This window comes from Sorex araneus, chromosome 4, assembly GCF_027595985.1.
Source record: "Sorex araneus isolate mSorAra2 chromosome 4, mSorAra2.pri, whole genome shotgun sequence".
Classification (NCBI taxonomy): Eukaryota; Metazoa; Chordata; class Mammalia; order Eulipotyphla; family Soricidae; genus Sorex; species Sorex araneus.
In genome coordinates this window covers 75000487-75025823 of record NC_073305.1, presented here as the reverse complement: position 1 = coordinate 75025823, position 25337 = coordinate 75000487, and the positions used below count along the sequence as shown (strand labels likewise).

Sequence of the window (25337 nt, the reverse complement as noted above, 5' to 3'; positions counted from 1 at the left end):
GATTACCCGCTCTACCCACTCTCCCTGAGCCTGCTGTCCTGTTTCTCCAGCCTGCTGCTCTGTTTCTTTTCTTATTTTTTGTCCCACAGGGGAGGTGCTCACAAGTTCTTCATGGCTCTGTGCTACCGATTCTCCCTGACCAGTGGTAGGGGCTTCTAGATGTGCTGACTCCATATGCACCCTAGAAACTACAGTGACTCGGGTCCCAGTACCTGTGTTTCCCCTATTTTGTCCTTCCCACTCTGGAGAGCCTCTGCCTGCGCAGTCACACAGTCTCACGTTCTCTTGCTGCTGTGTGTGCAGTTCTGGGCATGTGCTGGTTCCAGGGAGCTGGAGGAAAGGGTCTCTCCAGCCTGCAGAGGGCTTCGGGACCAAGATGCTTCCCTGCTTTGAGAGGGATTGAGGGCGGCCCTGAACCCTTAGTTCAGAATCCTATGGCACACATGTCCTTGTACAGTTTTGAGTCACTCACTGGACATTGAGTGTCCTGTTCTCTCCCTAGTGATCAGGGGCTGTGGCATGCATGGTGTGTGTGCTTAGTGTTTTTGGTTTCAACCCAGCATCACATTTGGGGTCCTGCTTGGTCTGTGCTCAGATGTTCCTGTCTAAAGAGCTTACTGGAACAGAGGTGCTGGGACTGAGCCTGGGGTTTTAATGTGCAACTCTTGCTTGAAACCTTATAGTATAGCACCCTCACATTTTACCCAATCCAGCTACCTTAGGGTGATCTCTGGGCCCATCCACCGGAGTTGCACAAGTAATATCGTTTCTCCTGAGACTGTTGGCCCTGATTCCCTCTATGGCCCTGGGGGTCCCATTCTCACTACCTAGAGTGGGTTTGAACAAGCCCTTACTAATGCCCACTTTTGTACCAGACACAGAATGTTCCTTGATGTGGCCGTAAGCTTCACCCCCAAAGAAGAACGTGCCTGCACGCTGCCTTCAGAGGAAGCTCTATGGGGACTTGATGCTGTAGACCTGCCAGCACCTGCAGGCTGTCGCTGGGAACCATGTGTGGCCGACTTTCCTGGAAGATCCACTGGGGCTCCTGTGAGTTCAGAAAGGACTGGGATTCTGATGGACAGGATGTTTGACAGCTGTACAGACCACTATTTCTTGTGGTCCTCTCTTTTCTTTCTATTTTTCTTATTGGTCCAAACCTGTAGGTACTCAGGGGTTACTCCTGGCTCTGTACTCAGGGACCCCTTTTGCTGGATGTTGTGGTCCAAATGGCATTCAGGTGGGGCTAGAGTGATAGCACAGTGGATAGGGCTTTTGCCTTGCATGCAGCCAACCAGGGTTTGATTCCCAGCGTCCTATATGGTCCCAGAAGCACCGCAAGGATTAATTCCTGGTTGTAGAGTCAGGAACAACCCCTGAGCATCGCTGAGTGTGACCCAACAAGCAAAAAACATAAATCAAATGGGATTTAGGGGATTGACTCGAGTTGGACACATGCAAGGCAAGCACCCTATGTCCCATACTGTCCCTCAAGTTCCTCTAAGTAACTCCCTCCTATTCCTGAATTAGTATAGTTCTTGTGCTACCCTTCACTTGAGTGTATTCATTTTAGTTTTTCCTTTTGGTTTTGATTCAGCGCTTACATCCACATTTCTCCTAGCTCTGTGCTGAAGGATCACTTCTGGCAGTGCTCAGGCATCCATGGGAGTCCTGTGGATTAACCCGGTCTGCATCTTACGAGGCTGGTGCCTTGCCCACTATACCACTGCACCAGGCTTGCAACTTCATTTATTATTTTGCTGTTTTTTTTTTTTTTTCTATTTGGTTTGGGGGCTACACCTGGCAATATGCAGATTACTCCTGAGTATATGTTGGGGAATTTCTTTCTGCAGTGCTCCAGAGCCATACGGATGCCAAGGATGAAATCCATGTTTGTATATCAAGTATATACCTGCCCCATTGTACTATCATTCCAGTGAAATGTTCATTTTCTTTCCTATTTTTCTTTTTTGGCATTTTAGGTCATACCTGGCTATGCTCAGTATTGTTCCTGGCTCTGTACTTAGGAATTACACCTGGCGTTGATCAAGGGACCATATGGAATACCTGTGTTTGAACCTGTGTCAGCTACATGCAAGGCAAACACCCTACCTGCTGTACTATTGCTCTGGGTCCAAGAAGTTTTTTGCTTTAGATCTCACCCCAACAGATACCACGCTAGTGTATCTGCGCAGAACCTTCACTGCGCAGGTTCACTTCTAATGATTCTTGGGAGTCTTCAGCATGACTCAGTAGTTCTTTGAGTATTGTGTCTCTGATAGGCGCCAATCTGGGCATATAGAAAATGGAGATTTTTATATTCCCATTTTTTTGCTTTTTGGGTCACACCTGGCGATGCACACGGGTCACTCCTGGCTCTGAACTCAGGAATTACCTGTAGAGGTGCCCAGGGGACCATGTGCAATGCAGGGAATCGAACCTGGGTCAGCTGTGTGCAAGGCAAAAGCCCTACCCACTGTACTATCACTCTAGCCCTGTTCATTCCTTTTTTGTATTTTCTAGGGTTTTGTCATGGACACAAGGTGTTCACCTGTAGCCTTTTTCTTGTAACTAAACTGAGCATTCATTTCTGTGGGGTCAGAGCATTCTGGGATGAAACCTTTTCCAGTTTCTCAGACCTTTTGAATCATAGGGAAACTTATCCTTTAAAAAACATTATATATATGAGAGTGCTCTATCCTCAGCCTTACTGTGCATTTGAAAACTCATTCTGGAGGGAAGTCTTATATATGTCAGGAGTGTGAAAAGGCCTTCATTCACACCTCCAGCCTTCGTCAGGATAGGACATTTCATACTGGAGTGAAACTTTTTGTATCTTAGGAATGTGGGAAGGTGTTTGGTCTTTCCTCAAGTCTTTCTAGTCATAGTAAAACACATACTGGAGAGAAACCTTATGTTTGTACACAATGTGGAAATGTCTTCTATCGATCTAGGGATCTTACTAAACAGTGGAGAGAAACTTGATCAGTGTCTGCTATGTGGAAAGGCTTTCACTCTAACCTTAGGCCTTTCTGTGCTTAAGAGGATTTGTACTGGAGAGAGCCCTTATCTATGTGAGGAGTGTGGGACAGCCTTCCTTCATTCTTTAGTCTTCTCTAGGCAGAAGAAAATGCATACTGGAGAGAAACCATTTGTTTTTAAGGAATGTCAGAAGGCCTTTTCTCAGTCTCTAAAGATTGCTAAGCTCTGGGAAATTCATTGTGGGGAGAATCCGCAGGCCGTCAGACAGGTGGGAAACCTTCAGTATGTCCTCATAATTTACTCAGCATATTCAGTGTGGATAGAAACCTCATCAATGTCAATCATGTGGGAAGGCCTTCACTCTGTAATCTCAGGCTTTACTCTGCCTCTGAGAACTTATAATGGAGAGAAGCTTTATATATGTAAGGAAATTGAAAAGGCAATTTTTCAGTCTTCATCCCTTACTAGACATGAAAATGCATACCAGTGTGAAATCTTATGAATGTTAAGAATGGGGGAAGGCCTTTTTGTTCCACTCAGGCCTTAGGAGACAATGTTAAATTCATACTGGATGACATGCCCTAACCCTTCAGTAATACATGGTTTGTTTGTATAAGGAAGTGGGGTGACCCAATGTGGAGATATGGAGGAAATAATTCGAGTATTGTGGGACACACTTCCCATGACGTCAGCACATAAGGGAAAGGTACTTGCTTGTTATCACTCGGGTGCAGCAATGTCAGTGTCCCAGCATTTGGACTTGATGAGTCTGTTAGCTTGTAATTAATGGGCCCTAGTGATAGAAGCCCGGAAAATGGTGATTAAATTAGAATTAAATAAACAGGTACCAAATCCTCCCCTCACTTCATGCTGTCAAGGCTCACCTCTGTCTCATTCTTTGCTCAGACTCTGGCTTGGTTCACAGGCCCTGGTTTGGTTTGTGGGGATTAATGACAGAGATTAACCATGATGCAAACCCTTTGAAATTAGAAAAATGGCAAATCTCCATTCTTCAGGCCCTCTAGTAGTATGCTCTTGGGAGATTCACTGAGCTGTGCTCAGGACATCATCCTGCCTCTGAGGTCAGCAATCCACGTTTGGGGTGGACTCAGGGAAACTTATGTGTCCCTGGGGTTGGTGTCACATCAGCTGTGTGCAGGGAAGTACCTTACCTGCTGCAGCATCTCTGCACTGTCTATATTCAGGTTTCTTTAGATTTAGAAAAACATTAAGGAAAAAAATTCATAAAGTATTAAGTAAGCCGAATGGCCTTGACAAGTTTCTTTAATAGGGTGGATAGAGACACTTTGCATGGACTTTACTGTGCATAGAAAGACATTTGTCGGTTTTTGATATGATCCAGAGGCCCCTGAATCAGATGTTTTACAAATGGTGGGAACATGAGAGATTCACCAACATCCACCCCCATCTCAGTAGGAAATTCCACGTAACTGTGATTACTAGTAATAAAGGGTAAACCTGGCTTCCAATGACCTCAATTCAGCAGTAGTGAGGGGAGAAAAAGAAAGGTCAGACTTTTGCTTGGAAGCAGTAAAGTTCCAGCAATCTAATATTCACCAGAATGGAAAACACCATTGGTATCTGTCCAAAATGCCAAACAAGGACACAAAATTACAAGTATGGTGTACTGACTGTTAGCTTCACGTATGCGTCCATTCTGGGGTTGGTCCTCGTGCCCCGTTTTATACTTCATGTCTGTAGTAACTGATTTGCATTTCTCTTTCCACTATATATAATCTATAATCTATTACTATCGAGCTATGTTCTTTGCTTCAAAACAGAAAAGCCATTAAAGCTGTACTCTTGATATTTGAGAGTTAATTGAATCTGAAATATATATACTCCCGGGCATAATTACTTGGTCATAATTAATTTGCTCAGTCTTCAGTTGCTGTAGTTTTTAACAGCCCAGAAAGCTGAATCCACAGAGAATCTCTGGATGGACCTGTGGCAAGCAGCAAAGCTCCCCTGTCTTCAATATGCAATAGTCTAGAAATCATGAAGCACTATATTGTTACAAGCCATCATGACCTAAAAGACCCGACCCCATAGGGTAGGGGAAGCTAAACTGTTCCAAGGATTCCATGTGGAATTTATGGTAAAAGCCCATCCAGCTTTTAACCTTGCTCCTGGACCCCAGAGAAGCAAGATTTTGAGAATATGTTTCTTTCTGTGTGTATCCAGATAACTGCAAATATTAATAAGAAGTAAACTTAATTATTTCATATGTACTAGCAGGTTAAGAGCAAAGCAAGATAGATGCTTGTAGCCCCTGAGCAAACTTCTCAGTATAGTCTCAGACAGAACGTCTCCTAGACTTAATTCCCCAAAAAGAAATGCCTCTGTTGAAATGGTTGACCTGTAAATGGTGACTCACAACAGATGCAGTCCTGTACCTCAACACTCTCACATGTTCTATAAGTATGCTGTTCGGTTCTGAATTAAAGGGCCACTGTGCCGTGGTCCATTGTTCATCAATTGTTGTGGTTGCCGTCTCTTTGTGCCTCTGGTGAGACGGAACATTGAATGCGTCCTACCATGGGACCTACCGTCAGATGGAGGCGGGGATGGCTGTGTTCCTTTCTGACGCTCAGTTTTCTTCACATCTGGCAACCCGGGGTAGGCACCGCAGAATTCACACTTGAGTACTTTTTGTCGTTGTTTTGTTTCATTAGCACAGTGGGTAGGGCTTTTGCCTTGCACATGGCCGACCCTGGTTCGATTCCTCTGCCCCTTCACAGAGTCTGGCATGCTACCCAGATATTCTCAGCTGCACAGCAGAGCGTGGCAAGCCCCTGTTTGCCAAAAAAGTAATAACGAGTCTCACAATGGAGACATTACTGGTGCCCACTCAAACAAATAGATGAGCAATGGGATGACCCTGCAGTGTTCGTGGCTTATTCCTGCCTCTGAGCTCAGGGATCACTTCTGGCAGGGGTCAGGGGCCCATATATGTGCTCGGGTACTGAACCTGGGTCAGCCAAGTGCAAGGTGAATGCCTTACCCGTTGTGGTAACCACTCTGGTCCCTAAGATACAATATTCATGACTTAAAAGTAGACTCACTCTAGAATCTCCAGTTGTCAGACACACATAACGTGGTTTAGAGTAAATTCCCTGGATGTTTATATAATTTTGTGATACAGCACACCATGGTGTGGTTTTCAGAAATATTCCTGCATGGCAGGAGCGAGTGCTAGATGAGGCCCATGCAGATGTGCTGACTTGGGATTCCAGTGAATCATGAGCAGGACAGGCCCAGGGCCAGCAGGTCAGAGCTGGGACTGCCTGGGGCTAACCTGAACCCCGAAGTGACCTTGGTCCCTGGAAAAAGTGCCCAGGCCCATGTCCCTGTCCACTCTGCAAGAGGGCAGCTGAAGGTTTACCCAAACCCACTTCTCTGTCCCCTGGAAAGGCCCTGTGAGTGCCCCCAGGGCAGAGCCCCAGTTGGGCTGTGGTCACTGGGGCCTGCAGGGGCCACATCTTCGTGGAAGCTCCTGTCCTTAGAGTTAGTCCCTGGCCTGAGGGACCTTCCTGTGGGGCCTGGGTGGAGTCCTGGGGCTCGGGCAGGGCTATGGTTTCCTCCCCTGTAGGCTGAGCTGAGGCTCCTGTCCCAGTACACTGTCGAGTCACAACCCACCTCTCTGTCCCCTGGACAGGCAGGAGTATCTGTCCGTGTCTCCCCGAGGATGGGTCTGTGAGCCGGTGTTGAGTCTCCGTCTGGTCACTACATTTCTGGCTCCAGTGCAAAGACTTCTGGTCAGGTGGGGGTGGGGCTGGCTGTGCTCCTCTATGGTGCTCACAGCTCAGTACTTTCCTCGGAGCCTCCTCTGATCCACAGGAAAAACAAAGGCAGGAGATGGTGACGCACCCTCTGCTACACCGTCCTCAGGCAGGAGAGTGACAAGATGACACAGTGCAGTGACAGGTCACACTGGGACGACAGTCTTGGGTAGTTTCAGGAAGGAGAGATGGGATGTGGCTCCTAGCCTGATGACCGGCTCTCTGTTTGAGGCCACTTTTTTGTTGTTTATTTTGTTGATTTGAATGAGCCACATTAGTGGTGCTCAAGGATCACTCTTGTCAGGACAGGGACTGTGTGGGGTACCAGGGGTCCAACACTGATTACACTAATTTGGGTTGTTTTGTTTTGGTAGTTTCTGAAGGGGAGGGGCCTTCCCTGTAGTTCTCAGAGGTTATTTCTGGCTCGGTATGCAGGATTCCATCTGGCAGTGTTAGAGGGACCATAGGGGACGGCGGTATCACCAGTCCTACCCGCTGTCCTTAGACCCACTGTCATGTTAACCCAAATCCTGATGCTTTGGTTTCTTTCATGTTTATTTTTTTGCCACAGTGGAGGTGCTCAGGGCTTCCTCTTGGCTCTCTGCTCCAGATTCATGCCTGAGAGGCATCTGGGGACCCCAGTGTGAGGCGTATGTATGTACGCTGATGGCTACAAATGTCTCAGGCCCCAGGACTGGCGTTTGCCCTGTTTTGTCCTTCCAACTCTGAGAGACTCGTCTGCTCAGTCACACAGTCTCACATTTACACGCTGCTGTGTGTGCAGTTCTGGGTATGCGTCTGTCCCAGGGAGTTGGTGCAAAGGGCCTCAGGGTCGAGTCACTTTTACCTATTTTGAGATGAATTTGGGGCAACCCATATATTTGTAAGGACTGTGGGAACACATTCAGTCTTCCTTATTACACAATGTAATATTCATACTGGAAAGAAAACTTACATATGTGAGCAATGAGGGAAGGCCTACATTATGCACTCATGCCTTAGAATCACAGGAAAATTCATCTTGGAGACAGACTGTACGTTTGTAAGGACTGTGATAAGGCCTTCACTCAGACTTGGCGTCTTATTAAGCAAATAAAATAAAATCATACCGGAAAGAAACCATATAATTGACTTGTGGTAAGGCCTTCACTCTGCCCTCTAGCCTTACTATGCATTTAAAAAGTCATAGTGGAGAGAAATCTTACATATGTAAGGAATGTGCAAGCCTTCACTCAACCTGTAACCCTTACTAGCCACGTATACCGGAGAGAAATCTTGTGTTTGTATGTGTCCGAAGACCTTTGCATACTTGCACACTCCATGAGTTGATACCTTCAGAACAGCACCCCCAGCGTTTTGTTTGGACCAGGAGTGTTAGGGGGCTGCAGAAGTGCAGCCAAGAAACAAATAATCCAGGTAGCGTGTGACAAACTTCCAGTGACATCATTGCTATAAGGGAAAGGTACTTGCTGATTCTCACCTGGGAATCAGCAATAGCAGTGTCCCGGCGTTTGGATTTCATGTACGTTGACTTGTAAATAATGGGACTTGGTGATGGAAGTCCGGATTAAGGTGATTAAATAAAACTGCATTGTACTGCAGTGCCGTCCTGTTGTTCATTGGTTTGCTCGAGCTGCACAAGTAACGCCTCCATTGTGAGACTTGTGCTTACTAATTTTGGCATATCAAATATGACATGGGTAACTTCTCAGGGTCTGCCATGGGGGTGGGATACTCGTTAGTTTGCCAGGCTCTTCGAGAGGAATGGAGGAATCGAACCCTGGTCCGTTGTGTGCAAGGCAAAAATGCCCTACCCACTGTGATATCGCTCCAAGAAGTAAATGTAAATAGGTAATATCTCTTAAATATAAATAGATATCACTGTCATCCCATTGTCCATAGATTTGCTTGAGCTGGCGCCAGTAACTTCTCCATTCGTTCTAGCCCTGAGATTTCAGCAGCCTTCCTTTATTCCGCATTCCCAATGAAAGAGATCCATCAATGTTTCCATTTTGGGAAATTGAATAAGCCACTTGGAGCTTGCCAGGCTCTGCCATGCGGGCACAATACTCTCAGTACTATCTTTCAGATATAACAATATTCACATAAATTTATTTTCTGCATCTATTTGATATTGCACATTTGTTTTCTCATCAATTTTAATCCGAAACTTTTTTTTTTAATGTTATTTTACCTTAATCCGAAACTTTTTAACAACAGTTTTAGCTTTTTGTCTTTAGTAAATTAAATGCATACATGCATAATCACCCCTCACTCGGGACTGCTAAGATTCACCATTGTCTTAGTGTTTGCTCTGGTTCTGTCTTGGCTCAGAGACCCTGTTTTGAAGGGGTTTATGGAAGATATCAACCACAGTGTTGCCGAGACTCATAAATCAAAAATGAGCCAAACCTTCATTGTTTAGACCTTCCTGCTTTATGCCTGAGGGACTGTGGTCAGGCCTGCACCTGGCTCTCAGCTCACGGCTCAGTCCCTGGGAGAGTTCGCGCACGTCATGGATACTGGGGTTGGAATGCAGGTTGCCCATATTTACAAGCACCTTACCCGCTTTATCTTCTCTCTGCATACATAGCATTCAAGATATTATTTCAGACTTTCATACGGATTATGGATGTATATTTCCAAAAGCTATCATCTTAGGAGAATGGCCCTGGCAATGTTCTTTAATAGGGTAGATGGATTGGAGGCCGGAGCGATGGCACAGCGGGTATGGCATTTGCCTTCCACGCAGCCAACCCAGGTTCGATTCCCAGCATCGTATAAGTTCCCTTGTAGCCTAGAATCCTAGAAATGGGGCTTTCTCGAAAGACTGTGTTCTTCCAGCCTTTTCCCCTTTCCAGTGTCTGTCCAGCTCTCTGGGCTGCTGCTAGGCCAGTTCCTCTCTGCATCTCCAGGGCTGGCTTTGGAGTCACTGATATCACCCCATCTTGATAATTCGCCAGTGTCAGGTGTCTTGTACCTACCTGCCTGTTTTACCTTCAATCAACACACCCGCATTTTTATGAGGGACTGTGATAGCATTGGTTCAATGTTTAACTGACCAGTACAGGATCAGGGGTCTTCTTCCCCCTCAGCTCCCCACTCTGTGGCCCACCGCCCCATCAGCTGTCTCTCCACTCCTTTATTTAGTCTGTTCCCTTTGCACCACCAGTTCAGCTGGGTTCTCTAAATATGAGCCATGGCCCTTTAAGGCCCCTGGCAGACACGGAAGTGACATCACAGAGGGCCCTTCCGGAATCCTTTCTATTCTAGCTGTGGTTGCCTGGCTCTGTCTGCCGTTAGTGTCCTGGGTAGTGTAGGAATTGAAGCCCGGCGTGAAGGCCAATTTTGTGGCAGGACCGGAGCGGCCTTCTGGGAGTGCTCGAGCCTCCCCATCTTTGCACTGTAAAAGGCAAGGCCCCACCAGATTGGGGGGCGAGGTCGCGCTTGTTTTTCACTGGTTCCGATATCAGGGGGTTTCTGAGATGTGGCGAAGGCTTTCAGGGATCCAGAGGCTTTGGGCGGTGCAGTGGGGGCTGTGCCGGGGTTCAGGGATCGCGAGTGTGACCGAGTGATCACAGGGGCTCCCCTTGGCCAGGATCACCTCCAGTTCTGGAATGGTCTGAGGCGGGTGGGTGCGGGGCTACAGGGCCTGCAGTGGGCGGGGCTTAGCCCTTCCGAACCTGCCAGCACTGGATTGTGCTCGGCCCTGTCAGGAGCCCTTTTCCCTGGCATCACGAGTAGAACCTTCAGACTCACTTCCACGGGCAGGGCCGTCTGCAGCAGGAGACCCAGTTATCCTCTCTCCTTTATTGACTGCCGTGTTGTAGCGGGGCCACCCGTGTCTTAGTCCCTGCACGTGCTTGGGTTTGCAAGTGAAAGTTTTTCCTTATTGTTTTGGTTGGGCTTGTGTACCATATCAGGAGATGCTCAGGGTTTACATTCGGCTCTGCACTCGGGAATTCTGCTGATGGTACTCGGGGACTCCAAGGGATGCTGGGATTGATCTGGGTTGGCTGCATGCAAGGCAGATTCCCTACCCACTTTACTGTCTCTCCTCCCTACTTTTGTGTTATTTTCCACTAGGTCAAGAATTTCTGCTTTCTAAGGTTTAGTTTCAAAGAACCCCATACGGGTAATCCCTACTCTGTCTATCCGGTAGTTGGAGACCCCACAGATTCCCTGCTTACCTGATCCAAGACGAGAAACGGAAAAAAAAATCAACTTTCCTGACCGGAAAGTACCCGGTCAGGAATAGTTGGAGTCTGGCCCTTTAAAACTCCGGCCGGAAGTGTGGGTGACGTCACAGAGTCCCTGCCTCAGGGTGGTGGAATTTCCGGTCGGCCTCCATTTTCAGAGCTTGGGGAGCGGGGTCTGCGGGGAAGGGGGTACCTGGGGCGGAGAGGGGTTCCTGGCGCGGTCGCTTGGTGCCCTAGCCGGCGGCCCTACCCAGGTGGCCCCCGCGTCCTGCTGAGGTACGTCCCGTTCGTTCCTGCCCTTCAGGGAGACGAGGGGGTTTCTGAGGAACTTCCCTCAGGGCTGCGGGTGTGTGCGAGTCCCGGGGAGGCCAGGGCGCACCAGGCGGGGCGCGGGGTGACTCCAGGCTCAGCGCTCGGGATCCTCCGGGGTCAGGGGACCCCATGGATGGTCAGAAAAGGCCCCGCCCTCCCCGCTGCCCTGTCGCTCAGGCCCCAACCACAGAGAAAGAGAGACAAGAGGGAGCCTCAGTTTCCCCAGTTTCCCCGCAGGTCAGTGGGGCATGCGCGGCCGCCTCCCCATTGGTTCCTGCAGGGACACTCGGAGCCCCCGGGGGTCACAGGCTGCACTCAGTTCCCGGCATCCCATATGGTCCCCTGAGCACCGCCAGGAGTAATTACTGAGTGAAGAGCCAGGAATAACCCCTGTGCATCGCCAGGTGTGGCCCAAAAAGCCGAGCAATAGGAGAGCAGACAGGGCTCTTACCTTTCATGCGTCTGAGGGGCTTGTTCCCCAGTACTCATAGTGTTCCCTGAGCACTGCCTGGTGTCTCCCAAACTTCTGTTTGGCTGTTGTGGGCTTCTCTCCTACCTCATCTTTTAGTTTCCCTCTATTTGCTACGAACTTGGAGTTGATCAGGGACACTACCTCTCTGTCCACGTGTCTCTGGATATAGGGGAGCCGTCCCATGTTACCCCAAGTAGAGCAGGTGCTCAGCCCTTGAGCTCCTTTCCCTGCACTGCTTGGGGAGCAGATGGGGTGGGGTTTGTCAGCACACCTGGCAGTGCTTGAGGGCTGTGCCCTGCTCTGCTCACAGGACCAGTGGCAGTGGGTAACGGTGAAGGTCCCCGAGCTTCCATGTGGCCAGCATGTACTCCAGCCTGGTGTGCTCCTCTCCTGCCCCTCTGTTCATACCTTCATTGGAAGTTTTTAGATGTGAACACACTGAAAAACTTCCAACAAGAGGCTGTCAGCTGGAAACGAAGGGGTTGGAGTCTCTGAATAAAATTATAGACTTTAATCATTTAGATTTCTTTTGGGCAAATGTATGTTCCATCTACTTTTCTTACAGAGCATCACATAACTAAATGAGTAAAATGACATAATCTGTGAAAACTTGACCTGTAAGTTCTGATCATCCCAGGGTGTAGCGCAAAATAAAACAAACCAAAGAATTGAGCCTTGAGATTTATTGCTGCATTTTACATATCGCTGTTCGCAGACGACTTTATGCCTTTGTCAGAGGGGAGGGGAGTGGTGATCTCAAATCCAGCAGTACTCAGGGATTCAGGGTGTAAAGTGGAGTTGGACGGATGCAAACCTCGGAAATCACAGCCTGTTTTCAGCTCAGGTTCACACCAGGAGCTGCAAGGTCACACCAGGACCTGCCATGAACTGTACCAGTTGGGCCTTGTCCTAGACTCCACCGGCCTGCCAATTTGTTCTTATCAGAGAGTTCACAGGATTCATACAGCATTTGAACTGGAGTACGAGATAGGCCAGGAGTGCAGGCCCTGTCCTTGGAAGCAGACTGCCACAGCATAATAGTTTGATTTTCAGTTGGTCATTTCTGCGATGTTAATGGGTTACTTCTTGCTCTGCTCATTGATCACATCCTGCAAGATGAGGGGACTCCATAACCCACCACCCCACCCTGTCTCTGTGGCAGGGAATTCCGTTTTGTTTTGTGAGGTGATGGGAGGGTCACCCAGTATTTCTCCGGGATTCAGCATATGAAGTTAAGTCGGCCACATGCATGACAAGTGCCCTGCCCACTGTTTTTTCTTTCTGACACCTGAAAACCTTTGAAAGTGCTTTGAAACTGCAGTCTCTGCTGCATACTGGCATCATACTGGGAGCCCCAGCACCAGTAGACCTGCCATGGCCTCTAACTGCTGGACCTCATCTCTGTGCACCCCCACTCCCATCATGCCAGACTATGTTCCTCTCATGCGCCCAGGCCCATGCCCCATCCACTCTGCAAGAGGGCAGCTGAAGGTTTATCCAAACCCCCTTTTCTGTTCCCTGGAGAGTCCCTGTGGGTGCTCCCATGGCAGAGCCTTTAATGGGGCTGTGACCACTGGGGCCTGCAGCGGCCGCATCTGCGCAGAAGCTCCTGTCCTCAGAGTCCCTGGTCTTAGGGACCTTCCTGTGAGCCTGGGTGGAGTCCCGGGGCTTGACAGGGCTGTGGTTTCCTCTCCTGTAGGCTTAGCCGAGCGCTCCTGTCCCAGTACGCTGCCGAGTCACAACCCACTTCTCTGTCCCCTGGACAGGCAGGAGCATCTGTCCGTGTTTCCCCGAGGATGGGTCTGTGAGCCGGTGTTGAGTCTCCGTCTGGTCACTACATTTCTGCTCCAGTGCAGGGACTTCTGGTCAGGTGGGGGTGGGGCTGGCTGTGCTCCTCTCTGGTGCTCACAGCTCAGTCCTTTCCTTGGAGCCTCCTCTGATCCACAGGAAAAACAAAGGCAGGAGATGGTGACACACCCTCTGCCACACCATTCGCAGGCAGGAGAGTGACAAGAGGACGCTGTGCAGTGACGGGTCACAGTGGGCCACGAGTCTCGGGTAGTTTCAGGAAGGAGAGATGGGATGTGACTCCTGGCCTGAGGACCGGCTCTCTGTTTGAGGCCACTTTTTTGTTGTTTATTTTGTTGATTTGAATGGGCCACAGTAGTGGTGCTCAAGGATCACTCTTGTCAGGATAGGGGACTATATGGGGTGCAAGGGGCCCAACGCTGATTACACTCATTTGGGTGTTTTTATTTTGGAAGTGGCTGAAGGGGAGGGGCCATACCCCATGGTTCTCAGAGGTTATTTCTGACTCAGTACGCAGGTTTCCATCTTGCAGTGTTAGAGGGGCCATATGGGAGGGCGGTATCACCAGCCCTACCCACTGTCCATGGACCCGCTGTCATGTTACTCATCCTGCTGCTCTGGTTTCTTTCATGTTTATTTTTTTGCCACAGTGGAGTTGCTCAGGGCTTCCTCTTGGCTCTCTACTCCAGATTCACCCCTTAGGGGCATCTGGTGACCCTAGGTATGTGGGGTATGTATGTACCCTGATGGCTACAAATGTCTCAGGCCTCGGGACTGGCATTTGCCCTATATTGTCCTTCCAGCTCAGAGACTCACCTGCTCTGTCACACAGTCTCACGTTCACACGCTGCTGTGTGTGCAGTTCTGGGCATAGGCCTGTCCCAGGGAGTTGGTGCAAAGGGCCTCAGGGTCAAGTCATTTTTACCTACTTTGAGATGAATTAAGGATGGCTCTCATATTTATAAGGACTGTGGGAACACATTCACTCACTCCTTATTACACATAGCATATTCGTACTGGAAAGAAAACTTACATATGTGAGCAATGTGGGAAGGCATACATTATGCCCTCAAGCCTTAGAGTCACAGGAAAATTGATCTTGGAGACAGACTCTACATATGTAAGGACTGTAGGAAGGCCTTCACTCAAACTTGGCATCTTATTAAGCACAGAAAAAAATCATACCGAAAAGAAATCACATAATCAACTTCTGGGAAGGCCTTTAGTCTGCCCTCTAGCCTTACTATGCATTTGAAACATTATAGTGGAGAGAAATCTTATATATGTAAGGAATGTGCAAGGCCTTCACTCAATCTGTAACCCCTACTAGACATATGAAAATGTATAACGGAGAGAAATCTTGTGTTTGTAAATGTTGGAAGACCCATGTATAACTCTCAGGGCTTTTAGACATCATAAAATGCATAATGCATGAGTCGATCCCTTCAGAACAGCCTCCTCTATGGAAGAGAAGTTTTGTTTGGACCAGGAGTGTTAGCGGGCAGGATGAGTGCAGCCAAGAAGCGAATAATCCAGGTAGCGTGTGACAAGCTTCCAGTAACATCATTAATATATGGGAAAGGTACTTGCTGATTATGACCTGGGCGTCGTAGTGACCAGCATTTGATTTTGCGTGTATGTTAACTTGTAAATAATGGGTCTTTGCGATGAAAGTCAGGATTAAGGTGACTAAATAAAACTGCACTGTACTGTATTGTCGTCCCATTGTTCATTGTTTTGCTCGAGCAGCACAAGGAACGTCTCCATTGTGAGACTTGTGGTTACTGTTTTTCACATATCAAACAAGCCACAGGTAGCTTGCCAGACTCTGCCATTCGGGTGGCATACTCTCGGTAGGTTGCCGGTCTCCGAGAGGGACGGAGGAATCAAACCTCACGTGCAAGGGAAACGTCCTACCCGCTGTGCTATTGCTCCAAGAAATAAACATAAATAGATAATACCTCTTGAAGCAACAAAAAGATTCAAAAATTCTTAGAGAGTCTTAAAAATCCTGTAATCAGATATAACAATCTCTGTATCACTGTCATTCCATTGTTCATGGATTTGCTTGGGCGGGCGCAAGTAATGTCTCCATTAGTCTTGGCCTGAGATTTTAGCAGCCTAGCTTTACCTGTCATCCCCAACAGTGCTGCATTGGAGGCTCTTTCAGGGTCAGGGGATAGAGACCCATCAATGTTACTGTTCTGGCATATTAAATACTCCATGAGGAGTTTGCCAGGCTCTGCCGTGCGGGCAGGATACTCTCAGCACTATCTGTCAGATATAACAATATTCACATAAATTTGTTTCTACACATATTTGATATTGCAAGCTTGTTTTCTCATCAATTTTAATCCGAGACATTTTAAAAAGTTTGTGCTTTTTGTCTTTTGTAAATTAAATACATACATGTATAAATGCCCCTCACTCAGGACTGCCAAGTTTCACCATTCTCTTTTTTTTGTTGTTGCTTTTTTTTTTTTTTTTGCTTTTTGCGTCACACCCAGCAATGCACAGGGGTCACTCCTGGCTCATGCACTCAGGAATCATCCCTGGCGGTGCTCAGGGGACCATATGGGATGCTGGGATTTGAACCTGGGTCGGCCGCGTGCAAGGCAAATGCCCTACCCGCTGTGCTATCACTCCAGCCCCATCACCATTCTCTTAATCTTTGCCCTGATTCTGTCTTGGCTCAGAGGCTCCCTTTTGAAGGGATATATGGTGGACATCAATCACAATGTTGCCGAGATCATAAATCAAAAATGAGCCAAACCTTTATTGTTCAGGCCTTCCTGTTTTATGCCTGAGGGACTGTGGTCAGGCCTACACCTGGCTCTCCGCTCAGGGCTTCGTCCCTGGGAGAGATCAACGACATCACAGATGCTGGGGTTGGAGTACAGGTTGCCCAAATTTACAAGCACCTTACCCGCTTTATCATCTCTGCATACATAGCGTTCAAGATATTATTTTAGACTTTGATATGGATTAAGGCTATATATTTCCAAAAGCTATCATCTTAGGAGAATGGCCCTGGAAATGTTCTTTAATAGGGTAGATGGGTTGTGGGCTGGAGCGATAGCACAGCGGGTATGGCATTTGCCTTTCATGCAGCCAACCTGGGTTTGATTTCCAGCATCCCATATGGTCCCTGAGCACTGCCAATGTGGCTTTCACAAGGGGCTGGGGTTTGCCAAAGAAAATTTACATTTTACCCTATTTTTGGTTTGCTGTTAATATTTTTTCCAAAGGCGTTCCACCCAGAGATGCTCAGGTTTGACTCCTCTCTCTGGACTCAGGAATTATTCCCTCGGTGCTCAAAGGGTTGTATCGGATGCGGAAGATTGGTTCGGGCCAGCAAGGCAAGCATCCTACCTGATTATCTGTTTTACCCCAAAATTGGTGTTTCGTTTAGGTCAGGAATTTCTATTCTCACACGTCAAGAAGCAAAGCCTCCGTCACTTCAAATCTCCCTGATCTGGTGACTCCCGGAGACTGCCCACTGGGTGAGTACATGGGTCATTTTGTTTCTCTGGGTTGTGTGTTTGGAGCAGATAGGGTTTTGTGGAGCTTTACTTGGGATCACTTGTAGTGTGCTTGGGAAGATTCTACTCAGCAATGCCAGGAGCCGTAGTACAGAGATTAGGGCACTCACCTCGCACCTGCCGAGCAAAAGCTGCGCCCTGCACCTCAGGATTCCTCATACCTGCTGAGACTGATCCCTGAGTGCAGAGCTAGAAATCACTCCTGAGCACTGCAGATTCTGGCCAACACACACACACACACACACACACACACACACACACACACACACACACACACACACACACACACACAAAATATGTGAGAGCAAAGACAGAGAAGAATGAGGATTCAAGAGAAACCATAGGCTTCTACAGCATAGAAAAAGCCATTAAACAGGGTTTTAAGGACATGCTCTATCACTGTTTAAATGTTTCATGTGACAATTTGTCTTTGCATGTGAACTTTTATTTTTTTCCCACTCCTTTGTTAATTTCCATTTAGTTGTCGCTGTACTTCTGGGCCACACCCTACAGTGCTCAGGCCTTACTCCTGACTCTAAACTCAGGGATCACTGCTGCCAGTTGCTCATAAGGTTTGCGCAGTTATTGGTCTTGGGTAAGCTATTAATACATGCTGTACTATCACTCTGTCCGCCAGAATAGAAGATTTCTAGTTAAATAATAGAAATAGTTCATATCATTGTCCTTCGTAAACAGCCAGATATGGGATACTTATACTCAACAGCCAACCTTGGTTTGGTTCCTCTGTCGCTCTCGGAGAGCCCGTCAAGCTACCGAGAGTATCCGCCTGCATGGCAGAGCCTGTCAGGCTGACTGTGGTGTATTTGATATGCCAAAAACCAGTAACAAATCTCACAATGGAGACAATACTGGTGCTCGCTTGAGAAAATAAATGAAAAACCAAATGACAGTGCTACAATTCACCCATTCAGGGGTTACTCCTGGCTTTGCACTCAGGAATTATTCCTGGCGGTGCTTCTGGGACCATCTAGGATGCCGGGGATCGAACCTGGGTTGGCCGAATGCAAGGTCAGCACTCTTCCCTCTGTACTATCGAGCAAATTGATGTACCACTGGACCACAGTGCTACAGTGCAATTCACCCACTGCTAAACTACTATATGACTACTCATTAGAGAGCAGGGAAGGGACCTTCTGTTCATGTGGCTGATCCATTTTTTTTTTTTTTTGCTTTTTGGGTCACACCTGGCGATACACAGGGGTCACTCTTGGCTCTGCGCTCAGGAATTACCCCTGGTGGTGCTCAGGCAGGGGACCATATGGGATGCTGGGAATCGAACCAGGGTTGGGCGCATGCAAGGCAAACGCCCTACCCACTGTGCTATCTCTCCAGCCCAATGGCTGATCCATTTTAGATCCCAGTTCAATTTAGTGCATAGTCGAACTTGAGCACTGTTTGAAGAGTTGCTGAGCACAGAGCTAGGAGCAGCATGAGAACACCAATGGCTATGAGCACACACAGTCACATATAAAGGAATATTGATTATAGATATAATACTTAAACATTCCCCAATTCCTAAGCCTGATTCTGGGTCACCCACAAAATTAGTTTAACTAATTCTGGGCATGTGATTCACTTAGTTTCTAGCTCACTCCTGTAACTGAATACATGAACAGTTGGAGCTCCTGCAACAATTGGAAGTTCAGTGCAATGTAAACAACAATCAAGGCTAGGAGAGTCCAGCTGGGAGGTGCTGACCCAGGATCCATGGTTGAAACCCCAGAAGGTTCCCCGAGCCCAGTGTGGAGTGATCCCTGAGCAGTCACGGAAAAGTGCTCAGCACTACAGAACATGCCCCCTCAAAACGGTTTAAATGAACGGAAAACATTGTGATTGTGATATCTGGATATTAACGCCCAGTGATTTCTGAGCATTATTTTTTTGTTGTGTTGGTTGGGGGTCAGGGTTGTGGTGCTTACTGGTGGGTATTTGCAAGGTAATCTTTGTGCATTTTATTCCCTTTGTGAAAATATAAAATCTTTGACTTCATACTCTGTCTATCCGGTAGTTGGAGACCCCACAGATTTCCTGCTGACCTGATCCAAGACGAAAAACAGGAAAAAAAATCAACTTTCCTGACCAGAAAGTACTTGGTCAGGATTAGTTGCAGTCTGGCCCTTTAAAACTCCGGCCGGAAGTGTGGTTACGTCACAGAGTCCCTGTCTGAAGTGGGTGGAATTTCCAGTAGGCCGCCATTGTCCGAGCCTGAGGAGCGGGTTGAGAGGAAGGTGGTGCCCAGAGCGGACAGGGGATCCCTGCGGGGTCGATCACTGCCATGGCCTGGGGCGGCGGCCCCACCCGGGTGGCCCCTCGCCCTGCCGAGGTCTGTCCAGTTCGTTCCTGCCCTTCAGGGAGACACGGGGGATTCTGAGGGAACTTACCTCAGGGCTGCCGCGGGCGCGAGTCCCGGGGAGGCCTGGCCGCGCCCGGCGGGGCTCGGGGCGACTCCGGGCTCTGCACTCGGGATCCTCCGGGGGTCGGGGGACCCCGTGGGGTGTCGACAAGGCCCCGCCCTCCCCGCTGCCCTGTCGCTCAGGCCCGGCCACAGAGAGAGACAAGAGGGAGCCTCAGTTCCCCAGTTTCCCGCACGTGGGCGGGGCGTGCGCGGCCGCCTCCCCATTGGTTCCTGCGGGGACACTCGGAGCCCCCGGGGGTCTCGGGCTGGGGCGGGGGGTCACCCGGGAATGTTCCCGGGCCGGTCCTTGGGGGGCCTCTTCAGTCATTGGGGTGATTATGTTTTCGGGGCAGGTAGCATATCACTGTCATTCCATTGTTCATGGATTTGCTTGGGCGGGCACCAGTAACGTCTCCATTAGTCCCAGCCCTGAGATCTTAGCAGCCTCTCTTTACCTGTCGTTCCCAACGGTGCTACATTGGAGGCTCTTTCAGAGTCAGGGGAATGAGACCCATCAGTGTTACTGTTTGGGCATATTGAATACGCCACGAGGAGTTTGCCAGGCTCTGCCGTGCGGGCAGGATACTCTCAGCACTATCTTTTAGATATAACAATATTCACATAAGTTTATTTTCTACACCTATTTGATATTGCAACTTAGTTTTCTCATCAATTTTAATCCTAGACATTTTATTTTATTTTTTTTTTTGCTTTTTGGGTCACACCCGGCGATGCACAGGGGTTACTCCTGGTTCTGCACTCAGGAATTACTCCTGGCAGTGCTCAGGAGACCATATGGGATGCTGGGATTCGAACCCGGGTCAGTTGCCTGCAAGGCAAACACCCTACCCGCTGTGCTATCGCTCCAGCCCCAATCCTAGACATTTTAACAACAGTTTGCGCTTTTTGTCTTTAGTAAATTAAAGACATACATGCATAAATGCCCCTCACTCAGGACTGCCAAGGTTCACCATTCTCTTAATCTTTGCCCTGATTCTGTCTTGGCTAAGAGGCTGTGTTTTGAAGGGACATCAACCACAATGTTGCCGAGAACCATAAATCAAAAATGAGCCAAACCTTCATTGTTCAGGCCTTCCTGTTTTATGCCTGAGGGACTGTGGTCAGGCCTACACCTGGTCAGGGCTTCGTCCCTGAGAGCATTCACACATTCATGGATGCTGGGCTTGGAATACAGGTCGCCCATATTTACAAGCATCTTACCTGCTTTATCATCTTTTTGCATACATCGCATTCAAGATATTATTTTAGACTTTGATATGGATTAAGCTATATATTTCGAAAAGATACCATCTTAATAAAATGGCCCTGGAAATGTTCTTTAATAGGGTAAATGGGTTGGGGGCTGGAGCGACAGCACAGCGAGTATGGCATTTGCCTTCCATGCAGCCAACCTGGGTTTGATTCCCAGCATCCCATATGGTCCCCTGAGCACCTTCCGGATGTGGGTATCAAAAGGGACTGGGGTTTGCCAAAGAAAATTTACGTTTTATCCTATTTTGGTTTGCTGTTTATAATTTTTTCAAAGGCATTACACCCAGAGATGCTCAGGTTTTACTCCTTTCTCTGGGCTCAGGAATTATTCCCTCGGTGCTCAGGGGGTCGTATCAGATGTGGAAGATTGGTTGGGGCCAGCTAGGCAAACATCTTACCTGATTATCTGTCTTACCCCCAAATTTTTTTTTTTGTTTAGGTCAGGAATTTGAATTTTTATTCTCACACGTCAAGAAGCGAAACCCCTCTCATTTCAGATCTCCCTGATCTGGTGACTCCCGGAGACTGCCCACTGGGTGAGTACAGTGAGTAGTTTTGTTTTTCTGGGTTCTGTGTTTGGAGGCAGATAGTGTTTTGTGGACAGGGGAGCTTTACTCAGGGATTACTTCTAGTGTGCTGGGGAAGATTTTACTCAGCAATGCCAGGAGTCGTATTACAGAGATTAGGGTGCATGCCTCGCACCTGCCAAGCAAAGGCTGAGCCCTGCACCTCAGGATTCCTCATACCTGCCGAGAATGATCCCTGAGTGCAGAGCTAGGGATCACTCCTGAGCACTGCCTTTTCTGGTCCAACATACACACATGAAATATGTGAGAGCAGAGACAGAGAAGAATGAGGATTCAGGAGAAACCATAGGCTTCTGCTGCATAGAAAAAGCCGTTAAACAAGCTTTTAAGGACACGCTCTTTGACTGTTTAAATGTTCATGTGAGAATTTGTCTTTGCATGTGAATTTTTCTTTTTTTCCCCCTCCTTTGTTAGTTCCCATTTTGTTGTTGCCGTACTTCTGCGCCACACCCTAAAGTGCTCAGGCCTTACTCCTGACTCTGAACTGAGGAATCACTGCTGCCAGTCGCCCATAAGCTTTGCATGGGTACTGGTCTTGGGTAAGCTGATAGTTTATGCTGTACTACCTCTCTGTGCCCCGGAATAAAAGATTTGTAGTTAAATAATAGAAATAGTTCATATCATGGTTCTTAATCAACACCCAGATATAGGATACTTATACGCTACAACACGCTGTTTGTACAGTTCTCAAATATATTGCTGCAAGACAGGAGCGAGTGCTGGGTGAGGCCTATGCAGTTGTGCTGATTGGGATTAGCGTAAGTCAGGACCCAGAAGAGATGGGTACTAACTGAACAGACCTGGGGCTGTACCTTGGGCTGACCTGGACATAGAAGTGACCCTGGGCTCCAGTAGAAATGTCCCATGCACGTTTCCCTGTCCACCCTGCCAGAGGGTGACTGAATGTTCATCCCTGCTGAATTCCTTTAGCTGCCCCATGGCAGAGCCACTTTCAGGGCTGTGTTCACTGGGGGCCGGACAAGGGGCAGCCCTGGTGCGGGCCTGTACGGACCTTCTTGTAGGATTCAGGGAAGGTCCCAGGGCTCAGTTTCCTCTCCTGTAGCCGAGCCCAACACTCTGGTCTGGTCAGACAGCCCGGATACCAACCCACTTGTGTCTGCAGGAGAGGAAGGAGCTTCTGGCAGTGTCTTCCAGGTGGGTCAGAGATCTGGTGCCGGATTGTTTTTGCTGGTCAGAGAGTTTCCAGTTGCAGTGCTGGGACTTCTGGGCAAGGTTGGTAGATTGTGCTGCTCTGTGGTGCTCATGGCTCTGACTTCTCCTCCAGGTCTTGCACAGAGCTTATTTCAGATCCTCAGGAATTAGAGATGGGAAGATGGTGACACGCTTTCTGATTCACTGTCCACAGGTAGGAGAAGAGTGACAGGAGGACACGGGTGTGAACAAGCTTCCTGGCCGATCTGTCTTGAGCTATTTTATGAGGGAGCCCTGGGACAGGGTTCCTGGCAGGGGTGACTGAGTGATCTCTGAGGCCACTTTTGTCCCTGTTTGTTTTGTTATATTTAGACTTAATTGTGGTCAAGAAGTACTCCCAACTCTGTGCTCCTGGGTCACTGGTGTCAGACTCGGATCTTATTGGGTACTAGTGGTATAAGGCTAACTACTTGATGGGGGTTGTTTTGTTGGGGAGGTGATGGGGGGCCACACCCTGTGATTCTTGGGAGTATTCCTGGCTCTGCACTCCAACATTGCACCTCAGGGTTCTTGCTGGACCATATGGACAGCAGGGATCGCCAGCCCTACCCGGGTTTCCTGGACTCACTCTCCTGTTACTCCATCCTGCTACTTTGTGTTCTTTCATTTTTGATTTTGTGCCACAGTGCAGCTGCTCATGGTTTCCTCTTAGCTCTTTGCTCCGGATTCACCCCGGACTATCAGCAGGACCCAGGAGTACAGGCCTGTCTGCACCCTGGCTGCTCCAGTGACTGGCCCCGGGACATGCATTTCCCCTGTTTTGTTCTTCCTGCTGAGAGAGCCTCGCCTGTTTAGTCACTGTCTCTTGTTCACTCGCTGCTGTGTATGTGCAGTTCTGAGGGAGCAAAAGATCTAGGGCCAGCAGAGGTATTGGGGGTCAAGTCACTTACACATTCCATGGGAAGGATTTGGGGTGGCCCTGAAAGAGGACTTCCGAGTCCTACGGGCCCACATGTCCTCACACAGCTTTGAGTCACTTGCTGGACATTGTGTGTCCCTTCTCATCCCTGGAACACAGAACAGGGACTGTGGGATGTGGCATTGGCGGGGGAGGGGTGTCTCGTGTGTTGGTCCAACTCAGTGTTGCTTTATTTGGTCCTGCTAAGTCTATACTCAGGTGTTACCCTCTGCAGTGCTCATCAGATTTAATCCTGGGGTGGCTGCTGGCAAGCCCAGAACCTGCAGGAACCTTCTGGTATAGTGTCATTGTAGCACATCTGGTTTCCTGTGAGGGATTTCTGGGCTCATCAGCCTGAAATGTGGGTGGAGGCTGGTTCCTCCTGACTGAAGTGGGGAACCCTGAGCTATGGAATGCTGGAATTCAAACCCCGTGGATTGCGTGCAAGGCAAATGCCCTGCCACTATGTTGTCATTGCAGCCCCTAAGATCATTTATTTAGAAGAGTCTCATCCCCTCAGTTGCTGTTTGACTCAGTGCTTGGGGTCACTTCAAGTGATCTTCAGAGACCAGATGGCGCCTGGCATCAAATCAGAGGGCCCTGCGTGCAAAGCATGTTCCCCAATCCGGTGCATTGCCTCCATTGGACTCTTTTTGGTCTTTGAAATTTGCTTTGGGACAAACCTGCAGGACTCAGGGTTTTTTCCTGGGCTCTGCACTCAGGGATCATGCCTGGCTGGTGGGGGACCGTATGGGGTTGTCAGGGATGGAACCTGGATTGATGGGCAAGACCTTTGCCCACCTGCTGTACTATCTCCCTACCCCCATCTTCCCTTTTTTGTGGGGGGTTACACCAGGTGTTGCACAGGGGTTACTCCTGGCTCAGGCATTCAGAATTACTCCTGGATGTCCTCTGAGGGCCATATGGGATGCTGGGCATTGAAACCGGGTCGGCCGTGTGTATGTCCATCACCTTACCCACTGTGCTATCAGTCCACACTCTCCCCTTTGTTTTTTATTTTAATACACATTTGGTGGGCTTGTGAACTTTGTCCTTGCTTGGGTGCTTGGGTTTACTCCTGACTCTGCACCCAGGGAGATTGAACTCAGTGCCTCCAGTGGCTGGTATCCTGGAAACCATATAAAGGGCACGTGGATAAAGGAGAATATAGGGTCTCTCGGAAAACTGACTGTGAAGGCCAATTTTGTGACAGGACACGAGAACCCACGTGAGAGCCTTGCTCATCCCCGTCACCACACTGTGAGTGATGGGGACGCGGTAGTGTGAGGGGCACTTTCATGCTTGTTGTTCACTTGTTTCCCGATACCCCGGCAGTTCTGGAGTCTCGGTGGAGGCTTAAGGGGGATGCATTTTTTTGCAGGATGTGGTGAGGTTGTACTGAGACACAGGGGTTGTGTGTGTTAGTATGTGATCCTGGGGGAACCCTTTGGCCACCATTGCCACCTCCTCAGATCAGGCAGTGGCGGGTGGGTGCGGGGCTGAGCTCTGGGTCTACTGTGAGGGGGGGGCGGGGCTTGGTCTTCCTGACCCTGACACCACAGGACTGTGCTGGACCCTGTCCAGGAACCTTTTATTTTGTTGTGGGGCCTTGTGTTGCTGTAGGTTTTTCCTCGTGGTCCTCAAGCCTTCCTTTGTGCGGTACTCAGGGAACAGCCCCTGACACCCTGTACACCAACCTGCTGTTCTCTCTCTGACCCACTAAGAGATTTTCTTCCACATTTATGTTTAACAGTGAAGGATTGCACCCATAACAAAGCTAGTTGGGAGGAGCGACAGTACAACGGGGAGGGGAGGGTGTTGGTCTTACCCATG

General features: G+C 48.7%; 1 long non-coding RNA gene across 9 annotated transcripts in view; it reads left to right on the top strand.

Annotated features, from left to right (window-relative positions):
• LOC129404178 (uncharacterized) overlaps positions 1-25337 on the top strand; it is a 44386-nt gene that overhangs the window by 5400 nt on the left and 13649 nt on the right. For 4 of the 9 annotated variants that reach the window (XR_008629724.1, XR_008629729.1, XR_008629723.1 and 1 more), the window contains exons 2-6: positions 876-1050; positions 16990-17080; positions 21247-21343; positions 21809-21933; positions 22680-22760. This is a non-coding gene — a long non-coding RNA (uncharacterized LOC129404178). Of the gene's footprint in view, positions 1-875; positions 1051-11109; positions 11261-16989; positions 17081-21246; positions 21344-21808; positions 21934-22679; positions 22761-25337 lie in introns of those variants that run through there. The other 5 variants (XR_008629730.1, XR_008629728.1, XR_008629726.1 and 2 more) reach the window with 5 other exon arrangements.